This window comes from Anabrus simplex, chromosome 11 (genome assembly GCF_040414725.1).
Source record: "Anabrus simplex isolate iqAnaSimp1 chromosome 11, ASM4041472v1, whole genome shotgun sequence".
Classification (NCBI taxonomy): Eukaryota; Metazoa; Arthropoda; class Insecta; order Orthoptera; family Tettigoniidae; genus Anabrus; species Anabrus simplex.
In genome coordinates, this window is record NC_090275.1 from 47,033,772 (window position 1) to 47,046,143 (window position 12,372).

The following is a 12,372-nucleotide window of genomic DNA, read 5'->3' on the forward strand; positions in this document are numbered from 1 at the left end:
CCCCTGCTATCAGCATCTAATAAAACTCAATATGAGATGTCAACACATGCCGTGTCATACTTTATCTGAGGTCATACACGAGTTACGTTCACAGCAAGGAGTCCACTGCACTAATGACACTTGCTCTTAGTTAAGTAATGCCCACTTAACGAGCAGAGAACAGTCTTCAGGTTATATTACGTACTACTGTATATCTTGCGTGGAATGGTTTCTTCAAAACTCAAAAGAGGACGTAAGTATTTTGTGTACTAGCAATCAAACAATCTACTCTGATCTGCATTTAGGACAGTCGCTTAGGTGGTAGACCCCCTGTCTGTTGTTTTCCTAGTCTTTTCTTAAATGATTGCAAAGGATTTGGAAATTTATTGAACATCTCCCTTGGTAAATTATTCCAATCCCTAACTCCCCTACCTATAAACGAATATTTGCCCCAATTTTTCTCTTGACCTCCAACTTTATCTTCATACTGTGAACTTTCCTACTTTTAAAAACACTACTCAAACTTATTCGTCTACTAATGCCATTCCACGACAGCTCGGAACATACCACTTAGTCGAGCAGCTCGTCTTCTTTCTCCGAAGTCTTCCCAGCCCAAAATTCGCAACATTTTCGTCACGCTATTTTGTTATTATTATTTGTCGGAAATCACCCAGAACAAATCGAGCTGCTTTTCTCTGGATTTTTCCCAGTTCTCGAATCAAGTAATCCTGGTGAAGGTCTCATACACTGAAAGCATACTCTAGTTGGGGTCTCACAAGAGACATATGCCCTCTCCTTTACATCCTTACAACAACCCCTAAATACTGTCATAATCATATGCAGAGATCTGAACCTTTTATTTACAATCCAATTTATGTGATTATCCCAATGAAGATCATTCCTTAAAATATTAACACCTAGGTACTTACAGTGTGATCCCCATAAGGAACTTCCAAACCATCAACGCAGTAATTAAAAGTGAGAGGACTTTTCCTATTAGTGAAACTCAGAACCTGACTTTTAACCCTGTTTATCATCATACTATTGCCTGCTGTCAATCTCACAACTACTCCATTTAGACCCTCTCCTCCCACATGTGTATTGTGCTGGGTCAGGAATATATTTCTTTCTGGCTTCGTATTTCCTGCTTTTCCTTTCCTTTCAAATGTATTTTTCCGAAATCTCTGATTATATTGCCGAGTGTTCTAAGAAATACCTTCACTTGTTGATAACGCCTAAGACGTTTCTACAGCGTACCGGTAACCTAAACTTAAGGAAGCAAGTAAATTAAACAGGTAGGCGGATTGTATGGTACGGTATTGAAAAAAAGAGAGAACACAGATTTATTTCAATCTTCAATGTAAGTATGTTGGGTATTCAACCCGAAGGCTGGTTTTATCCTCTGCAGCTCCGCCAACAGCTGTCATAAATAGCCTAGGCGTCACTGAACAGGCGTACTAGGGAAATGAGGAGTGAGGTAGTTTCCCGTTGCTTTCCTCACCGAGCCAGCTGTTGCTATTACATATCAATCTGCCAAGCCCACTGAAACGCATGCACCAACCGTCCCTATGAGCGATATTTTCACACCATTCATAACAGGGACTGGTTACATAAGGAATGGTATTACTAGCATCACTCATACCTCAGTCACTTTCATATTGTCAGAGCCAAGGATGAGACTGAGAGAGGTCAATGAAAGTAACAAATTTGATATAGCTCATACAAGAAGACATAGTGCATTGTAAACGCTACATTTCGCCAGCAAAGGCATAAACTCAATTTTCAATGCAAACGTAAAAACGGCATTAAGTACGATGCTAATTCATTTTAAATGTTCTGTCACTAAAAGCTCTTTATGTACCGGTAACTCTTGGCAACACCGATACTCCATGAACTGAACGGTGACAATTTGAAATTTTTCGCCGCGCGTCTGAGCATGTGATTCGTCAGAAATTCGCTTGTGCCTCGAAAACTGCAGCAATATTGGATATGAAAGACATGTGAAAGATTTCCTTGTTGTTCTAGGTAATGGAAGTTAGAATCAATTTTATGACCGCTATTCCCTGAGTGAGATACATTTGGGACTACTTGCTACTTTTCTTCACCCAGTGTTTGTGAACCTGGCTAGCGAGGAGATCCACTGTTCAGTGTTCTCGGTTTATCAAACTGTGCACAAGTGAAATTCGGCGGAAGCTTACAAAGGCAAAGCTGTGGTAAGCAAAAGCAGCCAGAGGCATTGTGATCATGTGCATGTGTTCAAATTATATCAAAGAACGTATTATTATGTGAAGTCTATATGTTTGTGATTATGTAGAGACGAGCTGAGAAAGACACACACCGCGAGGCGTTAAATAACATACGATAGGATATACGTACCATTTTCAGCATTTGCGTTGTCGAACATGGATAAAACTACTTCCAGGTTGGCCTTCGAAAAGCATCGTGATAGGAGGTGACTGACTTCGATTCTTCTCTGTTACTTTGAAGATCATGAAGTGGTTAGGCTATCCCACATGGTACTTAGCTCTTGTTTGGTCATGATCTTCGTGGTAACCATAAACCATAAAACGGCAGTTTCTGACTATTCAAAAGCATTTAACATGCAGTAGACCTACATCGCGTATTTTCGTTTCCCGAGCGACGCACAAACACAACCTGGGCATTTTCCTTCTGTCTTTAGGTAGGCTACCATGCAAGTCTATCGTCAGTGGCGTCAGTGTAAAGTACGTGCTTCATTCGGAAAGGAATACACCTCCCATAACTAAGCCACGAATCGCGTAAATCTGAGCGGATTTTATTAGTAGATGGTTAATGTCTGTCGCATGAAAGCTGTCCTACAGCACAACACATTTCTTATCTGCGACCAATTCTGTTTTTCCCTAAGGTTATGGACAGAAGTTTTGTAGAATAACCATCACACACGAAATTCGAGACCCTACATACATTCTCCTGCACATGTTCTAACTTAGCGGTTGTTTCCAATTCTTTGTCTTACTGGGTATCTTTCGCAATGAACAAGGGTCACCAGTAACTCCCTTTTATTAAAAGGGCACTCATGATGTACCGTACTTTTCTTTTTAGCTCTGATACCGAAGTTCTGAGAAAATATTCAATTATTTGAATCGCTCGTAATGTGCACTACCTGAACATAAAGGTTTCTCTTATAATACTGTTTTGAACCAATCAATATATGAGCGCTCGACAACACACACCATTCAATTCGATCCATATTCACACTACCTAGGTACTGTACCGAGTCATTACGTCACCCTTTCCTGAGTAGTCTGCAGTCACAATGTCGGCTTGAACATCAGGGAAAATAAGGATTTAACCATACTGGTACCTACGAATAACGAACTTTAATAGAACAACAAGATTTATGTGACTATTGATATATTCAAAGCCACGGGGTTCGAGGTTTATACGTAGTACCGTATGTGTCAAATCATTTTAACTGAATTTTGTGAGGCTATTTCTAGCATGGTGCAATGTTTGTAAGGCAGACCCTCCGAAGAGGGTGGGCAGTGTCTGCCATGTATAGGAAACTGCGTGGTATTGTAGCGGAGGTTAGTGTTGTGTGTGATGTAGTCTATGAGTTGCAGGGATGTTAGGGGCATTACAAACACTCCCAAGGGAACTAACCATTTTAAGGGTAAAATCTCTGGCCCGACTGGGAATTCAACCCTCTGAACCGAAGAGCTCTATGCTGATCATTCAGCCAAGGAGCCGGATATGTGTCAAAAATGGGAAGCGTTTAGGCCTCAGGATTCTCCACTCAAAATTGCCCAACCAAGGATCTGCTATGCTGTCTCGTTATCCCATCCGCTTAATGCGGAAACTTTCACTGCGTTAAATATAACTTGTGCCAGATCAGAATATTTTCACTTTATAAACACAACCCCAACTGAAATAGCTTCCCATCTGAAACAGATTATATAGAAGTACCGGTATAGTAAGAATTCGAACCACAAAGACGGAACTTCATATTAAAAAACAAACAAAAACGCACTGCCTGTATCCATCTGTGATAGTCATGGTGCAAAAATCAGTTGCTTCTTTGCTTCAAAATATGGGTTAGTGCTTTCTTTCTTTATTCGTGTCAGAAGTATCAAGTTTACTTATAGATATTTAACAAAAAGCAACAAGGGTTAGTGCTAATTTATGGTAGGCCTATTCACCGTACCGTAGGCCCACTTCTTTCATGTGAATATACGAAAATTCTCTATGAATTACGAACAAAGACCTTTAAAAAGCAAAGAAGACGCTTGTAGATCTATGTGACTGTTAATGCAGTGATCATAGCCCCGTGACCTCCAGTCTGAGATGGAATTTCAAAAATAAGGACATTTTCAGACTTGGGAAGTAATTGAGTAGGTAAAAGTAATCTGATTACTTTTTTACCGGTACGAATACTTCCGTCGTAATTTTTACCCGAAATTATCTCATGGAAGTAGAAACGGGATTAAATTAAGTCGTGACGAACTTTTCCAGTTTTACAGCAGAACCAGTAAGTGGTGGTCGTTTTAATGTCGCACTAACACATTGAAGGTTTCCGGCGACGACCTTGCCTGGTGTGAAAAAGAGAAAGCACGGAAAACCATCTTCAGGGCTGACGACGGTGGGATTCAACCTACCATCTCCCGAATGCAAACTCACAGCTGCGTGGCCCTACCCTCCGCACGGCCAATTCGCTGGGTGGAACCAATAAGTTTCACCAGTGCTGGATGAGGCACTTTCTTACCTCTCCAATAGCCTATTTCCAAAGACATCAAACTTATTCTACAGTATCCATCACTGCCAGGGATACTCTCAGAATTTAACACAGGTATCTTCAAGTACCCCTGTACAGTGTCTTTTCATCAAATGCAAATATGTATGCACTTCCCCCCCATGAGGTTGAGGCTAAGCGATGATAATCTAAGGAACCAATAATTTTGAAAGTTCAAAGGTATCATATTCAGTGGTGATAGCCACATGTCTCTATGCTAAAAGAACACAAAATGAAATAATATCTTTCCATTACAGACTTTAGTATCATTCCACCCCATATGAAATTTTTTTTGTAAGGGGGAGAGATTTATTAAAGAAATAAATCATCCGTCCTCCAATGAGGGTGAGTGACCATTTGGATCCGGAATACATTTTCAATTTCAATGGTTTAAAAATATCAAAAGATGAACATTTAAACGTTAATGCTGTTATCTTCTTTTTTTCCACGGTTAGTGGGGGAGGAATGTAACTCACATTCTCAGGTATAGGTGGAAATGAATGATTTGCAGCGAGTCCCTCAGTATCTGTATTACTATTTTTTCTAACTCGCAGAATGGAACTTTCAAATTTTGTAGGAAGTTCGATGTCTGACTAGGGAGGGTGCCTCTTGCTTCGAAAAGCAGGCCTGTGACAATCCACCGATCAACAGGTATTTTATACTTAGATGAAAGGTAAGGCAAGCACGGAACATAAATAGCTTGCTTTTCTAGGTCCACATCCCGAGCCTGAAGCTAATTTTGAGCAATAAATTCATAAACTACCTGAAAAGAAAATATATTGTAACAGTATTATACTTGAGAAAGAAATAACTTAATTAAAATAGAATGATAGGTTTCATTCTTAAAAGAACATCATCTAATTATATCAAATCACACTCAGATATTTAGAAATGTATAAACATTTATGATTATTTCTGTTTAAATACTTATGAACTTGAAATGTTGAACTTTTCTTAATGAAGTTCTCTTTTGTCTCCATCCAGCATAGAATAGCATAGATAGCATAGCACAGAATGCCAAGCATTCATTTGATTGTATTTGATTGGACATTTGCACTATTCATTGTCAATTTTATTTGACCCACAATTGGGTCGAAACTGGTACCAATGTATAAGTAGGCCTATTTATATGCAAAAGCAAAGCAAAGTCATCTCCGTACAGGCCATGAAGGCCCCTGGAGGGGTGGAAGGTAAAGGCTTTCACTATCCATAACCTTGACACGTGGTGGGGTAGAGTGGTTAGCTCTATGCCCGGCCGCCTTTGCCCCCAGGAATTAACCTGGTACTCATTTTTGGTGTAGGCTGAGTGAACCTCAGGGCCATGTGCACCTCCGGAAATGGAAATCTCGTTTCTTAAATTTTACGACTTCCTGACTGGTATGTCTCGAATATTATTACAATATATTTTTTTTTTCTTTTCCCTGGTGAACCGAGCACTCCTTTACTGCCTCGGCCAGGCAGCCCTAAGTAACTATATATGACATCATATTAAACTGTACTGAACAGGTGGACCTTCATTTTAATTTCTTATTAATACGAATGTTTGTCAATACGGATCATGATGAAGTTTATATCGTACAATGTAGAGTAATTGTTGGATGATTGCACCTGCCTATAAATTATCATTATTGTATTGAGGCTAAGAAAGCTGTCTCTCATAACACAAGCGGCACGCTCTCACAAATATCTGTGCCAAGTTATTATTAATGAAACTGTGATAATTGGTTCCAAAATACAAAATGTTGGCCCTAATTATTCCTGTTGCTGTTTCTTCTTCAAAACAATCATTTTCAAAACTGAAACTTATAAAGAACTACCTACCAAGACAGACTCTGTTAACTCAGCCTCCTCAGTGTCGAATGTTTCATCCATGGATATCACTGAAGTTGTGCCTTTGCATCCCACAAATTACGCTGCGTGGTCCAGTTTATTTAGAATGAAATATGAGTCAGGGTGATAGGGTTAGAACCTACCCCCACTCCATGAAACATTTACAAAAGAAAATAAACAGAAAATCACAATAAACAAGTGAAAGTCGACTTAATAGGCTGGCTCTTTTGAACATTCACAGAGACATAATTGTAAAACCAACAGATCTCTTGAATCGATTTTCTAAGAAGCCTCCAAAGTTGGATTTTAGATTAAAATCTGAACATATTATTTGCTGTAAAACTGTTGATCTTCATTATATTGTTCTTGTTCTGTATTTTAATGTAAGATTTTGGACTGTACTGGTACTGCAATCTGAATATCAACATATTTACTTGTCTCAGTGTCCTTATAACGACACTCATGCATGGGCGCACCACACACGCACAAGCACATTCATTATGTTCCATCATCATTATGTAACTATAAGCCCCCCCTCCCCAACTGGTTGATCCTGGCAATGCTACTGATGTGAGTACAGTAAGGTTTTCAAAAGGAAAGACAAAAGATAGAAACATATATTCATTTATGTTGTATTTCAATCCCCACACATTACTGGTATTTCACTTTCAAAATAAAATATATAAATAAATTAATTATTGTTGCAATCTTATAGTAAGCCACTTGTATGAATTAAATGAAAGTAACTGCTGTAGTTAAATTTATATGTTTTATTCATTTTCTTTCAGGGGCCTATTTTTTTTTTTTTTCTGTAGGTGTGCCTGTATCATATTCCTTAAGACTCTGGGGATATAGAATGCAAAGTAGCAAGCATTTAATTGTCAGAAGTCATCCTGGAAGGGAATAGATATAGGAAGATAGAATCTCAGATAGGCTATCAGGCATCAAATATGATTAAATTATGGTACCAGAATTAAGTAAGCTCAATGCATAGTAGTACAGTGTGAGAAATAGAAACAAGGTGTATTGTTAGAAAATGAATGAGTTTTTGGTTAGCTCCATCTATTATACTGTATTCCAGTCAATCAATCAGCACAGCACGCTGATTTGCATTTAGGTGGCAGATACTCTATAACTTGTTTACCTAGTAAATATAATCAATACAAAATTTTTATATCAGGAAATCTGATTAACTTTGCTCTATTAGAGGCAAAGCTTGGTACAATACTGGTACTTTATTTCTTTATCAGACAGGCTCTAATTATTTATTTATTTAATTATTTATTTATTATTTATTTATTTATTATTTATTTATTTATTTATTCATGAAAGGCCCCAACAAGCAAAGCTCATTTTAAGGGGCTGTATACATAGGACATATGCGTAATATTCAAGAGATAAAATTTAAATTTATTGAAGATGTGTGATAAATCAGTAAAGTACAATGGAATTTAAAAATGAAACTACTACAATAACACAAATAATAATCTAAACAAAAACTAGAATAAAATTGAAAGAAACTAAATTATAGCCTAACTAGTAACAAAACTTTTTTTACATGTTTTTACTTAGTAATTTACAGAAAGTACATAAATATTTTTTTAGACCAGGAAGGACTGAAACAATAATTTCCTTAGTATAAGTTTAAATTTATTAATAGCAGAAATATATTTTATTTCATGAGGTAGTTCTTTGTGTATTTGAGACAAATAATTCTTCAGACTCTGTTCCATTAGTTACTATACCTAATTACCAGGTATAAATATTCAAATTTTTGCACGTGTAATGTTGAAGTATATCTCCATGATATTGTATGTTGAGATTGTTAAGTTACGATATGAATTTTAATGTTAACATTTAAAAAAATATAAACAGCGGCATTTCATTTAATCTCCAATTCCAAAGGTAGTGTCCTAGTCTGAACATAAAGAACTTTAGTTGGTGTTAAATATGGTAGGTCTACTCCTAACAAATTTCTAATGGTCCTATTCTGTACAACATTCAGTGGTGATCATATTAAGGGGCAGTACAAATAAGATAGCAATGCAGTACACATTTAACCTGGGCTAAAATATAAACAATACAAAATTTTAGCTACCAGTAAAAATGATTACCGGTACCAGAATTTGAGAAAGATGAGAGTATTTTAAACGACAGGTACGTTGTAAGATTTCTTCTTGAAATTTCAAATCCAGATAGGTGGTATTTCTTGAACCAGCCTCTGATATGCCAGTAACATACATATATACTTCAATAGTATGCTATGGAAAAGTGGGAGTTATGGAATTTCTTGCTCCAAACAATCTTAAGTTTGTTTTCTTATTCTCCTTCAAATTTTATTTACAATCTTTTCTGTACAAAGTAAGCCTAACATAATTGCATTTGCAAACTGGGTGAACATCTTAACAGAATACAAATCTAATTAGATCTGCAATTAGATGTAATATGCAACAGTCAAGCATAGGAAGGAAATAAATGGCAAATTTTTCTTTCCGGTTACTGTATGCAGCTACCATGTAATCATATCTTTTAAGGATAAGAACTTATCAGCAGATACCCGCCACAAGACCAAGTCACATGATTAAATAAATAAACACCTTATGAATGAAACAGACTCACAATTGTTCAGATCTGTTAGGTGTTCTGAGTTAGCAGAGGTTTGTCTAGAAACAGGTTGGAAAGTGTTATATTATTTCTTCTTCTTACTATTATCATTATTCCTTTTATGCCATTGCAGTGTCAGGTTCCAGCCACTACTGTAGTTGGAGACTACTAGTACTGTTAAAATCACTCACAATTAGTATAAAGAAGAGTGAGACGGTGCTTACAGTCAGGAAGAGGGATGGACCAACAACTAGAGTAATAATTTGTGGGGCTTAATACAGGAGGATGGAAGAAACAATAAGGAAACAAGTTACAGTAGTGGGTGAGACAAATTAGTTAGGAGGTTGGTGTGGAGTAAAGATGTCCCTTCCCTCAAAACAACAACAAAGGAGTTTAGAAACTCGGGTAATGAGGGGATGGGAGGAAAAGAAGTAACAAAAATGGATAAGATTAGAAATGAGAAAGTTGGAGAACTAGTGCAGATGGAACCATTGCACAGGATAAAATAGAGAAATCAAAACATACTGTCAGATTTTTTATTACGGACACTCCAGTTTAGGCTTTAATTACACACAAACCAATAGGCCTATTGCAAAATGAGTTATACCAATACTTTTGTTGTTTAATTTTGCATTAGTGTGTTTAAGACAAATTGTTTTTGAAATCCGTTAATTATTTTTCATTTGTTGTTGTAATAAAAATTGTGTGGATTTCTTGGCTTCTTCTTTAGGAACTGCTCACTTAAAAATATATACATGGAAAACTACCTGTCTGGTGGTAATGACATGCTTATATGTTATAGGCACATGTATTGATAGTGTAATAGTCAAGTTAAAATTTTTTCAACTTGTCAAAAAAAGTTCTTATCATTTTTCTAAAGCAACTTTTTCTCAGCCCAGGATAAATGCACAACAGGAAACTCGGGCTTGTTCTGAAGCACTTAGTTGAGGTTATCAGAAACCAGGGTGATACTGAATTTATGAAGAGTAATATTGATGGAAGGTTGTGTGAACGCTGAACCGTGCAATTAATAGAAGGTGGGGTGGTGAAATCAGGTTCAGCGTTGCCGTGTTGAATAGTAGTTGTGGTTCACAATGAACACATATTTTTGTAGATGGTATGGACATGTGAAGAGAATGGAAAGGAAGAGGATACCCAGGAAGATGCATGAGAAGGGAATGGAAGGCAGGAAACCCCAGAAGATCAAGGCACAGGCATCTGAAGAAAATGAAGGACAACTAGACCAAAGTAACAACAGAGAGACAATGGGAAGACAGAGGTTTATGTTTTAAACAAACCCAGCCAGTGGCTGGAAGCTGTGTAAAATGATGATGACCATTATATCAAAGAAGGCTCCAGGTGGACTCTTACTTCTTTTGTGATGTTTATTACACTTATTATACTCAGGTCAACTAGTAAAATAAAGTAAAGGACAGGTAATCCAACAAATAACAATACGAGATATAATCTGCTTGCTAAAGAAACAGCAATAAAACATTGCACAAAGAAATTCATTTCATATTGTTCTGTGTGAACTGATTAGGAGGCCGATCGGTTAGATTCCCTAATAGGGGCGTCTATCTGTTGGATATTCTCTCTTTTCAGACTGAAAAGTGTAACCACAAAATGGTTCTTTCTTAACAATAATGAAATTTCTTATTTTGATGCCTAAATGAACTGTTCAATATGGCTAAGCAATGTACTGTATTTTCATTCAAAGGTGAAGAAATCCTGTGGATAAATAATTCTTTAAAATGTTTAGATTTAGTTACAAGTTGTTGCAGTGATAAGTTCTTTTTGTCATCTAGCAGCCTAACAGCACAGCACCTTCAGAATTTTTTTACTGAGCGGATCACTGCCGTGGAATTCTTGAGCCAGCACACCATAAGCTCGAGGTGAACTAGCCAATATGAGGGCAGGCCATGAAATTTGAAATTAATTGATCACAACAACTCTTGAGGCAGCTGACCATAGTTTTCATAAAAATCAAACAATTGTCAAGCATTTCAACTAAGGGAATAAAATGTAACTTTTAAAATTAAAAATAGCAGAGCGGTTAGCTTAGCCTTGGGTGGGTCACTAGCGGAGACTTTCTGTAACCTCCCACTCAATCTACAGGGTCTCTCGCATAAACTCAGACCAAACGCATGGTGTTTGTACTCTGCACTATGGCAGCTGCTTCAGCCAAGGTTATAAAATGAAGTAGCACAATACAGTCTGTTAAGAGACATTTGTATGGTGTAGCATTTAAATCAGAAGCTGTAGAATACGGAAAAGAATATGACAATAGAGCAGAACATCACTCTGGACCACTCAAGAAATGAGGTATCAGTAACGTACTCGATGATACTGAAGACAATGAGCTTCAGTATTTGAAGAACCAGAAACTGATAACGGAAATTAAAATTTGGACAACAGTATTATGAGTGATAGTGAAGATGAATATATTGAGAACTAAACATACTCACTTATCGTATGGCTTTTAGGGCAGGGAGTATCTGAGGACATGTTCGGCTTGGCTGGTTTTTTTCCTGTTAGCCGATATTCAATTATCCAAAAAATTTCAAGAAATATACTGAAGACAAAAGGAACACTGGGACAAATATAAAGAATTTTATCAACCACAACTTTTAAGATCATGAACTCATTCAAACCAAGAACTATGCAATAGACAAAGACTGCTTATTATTCATTATCATCAATGTCTTACTGCAGTCACCTGAGTGTGGTTAACAAGTCTCCTCCACTCCTTTCTGTCCTTCCACTTTTTCTGCTCCATTACTTCTGCCACAACCAATCCAGCTACTGTAATGTCTTTCCAGATCTGATCCATCCACCTTCTTCTCAGTCTTCCAACTGGTTTTTTTCCTTTAACTTCTCTTTCCAATTCCCTTCTTGCTACCCGTTCCTTTCCCATTCTTTTTTACATCACAGAGAGTTACAATAATTAAATAATTAATAAAATAAAAATAATTAATTAAAAATCTTCCACCTTTTTGAAGATTTTTAATTATTGTAACTCTCTGTGATTAGATTTTGATACGGAAAATGAAGCTGATTACTTGCAATTCTTTTTACATGTCCGAACTATCTCAGTCTTGCTTTCTGTATGTTCTGTACTAACGGTCCTATATTTAGCTCTTCTCTGATTTTATTATTATTCTATTGAATAACCCATTTGTAGGGTACGA

The 12,372-nt window shown here is 36.9% G+C and overlaps 1 protein-coding gene across 1 annotated transcript in view; it reads left to right on the top strand.

Annotated features, from left to right (window-relative positions):
* Positions 1-9,189: 9,189 nt before the first annotated feature.
* Positions 9,190-12,372, top strand: part of LOC136883542 (UDP-glycosyltransferase UGT5) — a 63,217-nt gene continuing 60,034 nt past the window's right edge. Inside the window, exon 1 of the mRNA XM_068229760.1 lies at positions 9,190-9,250. The gene's annotated coding sequence lies outside the window, so the exon portion shown is untranslated. The remainder of the gene's footprint in view (positions 9,251-12,372) is intronic.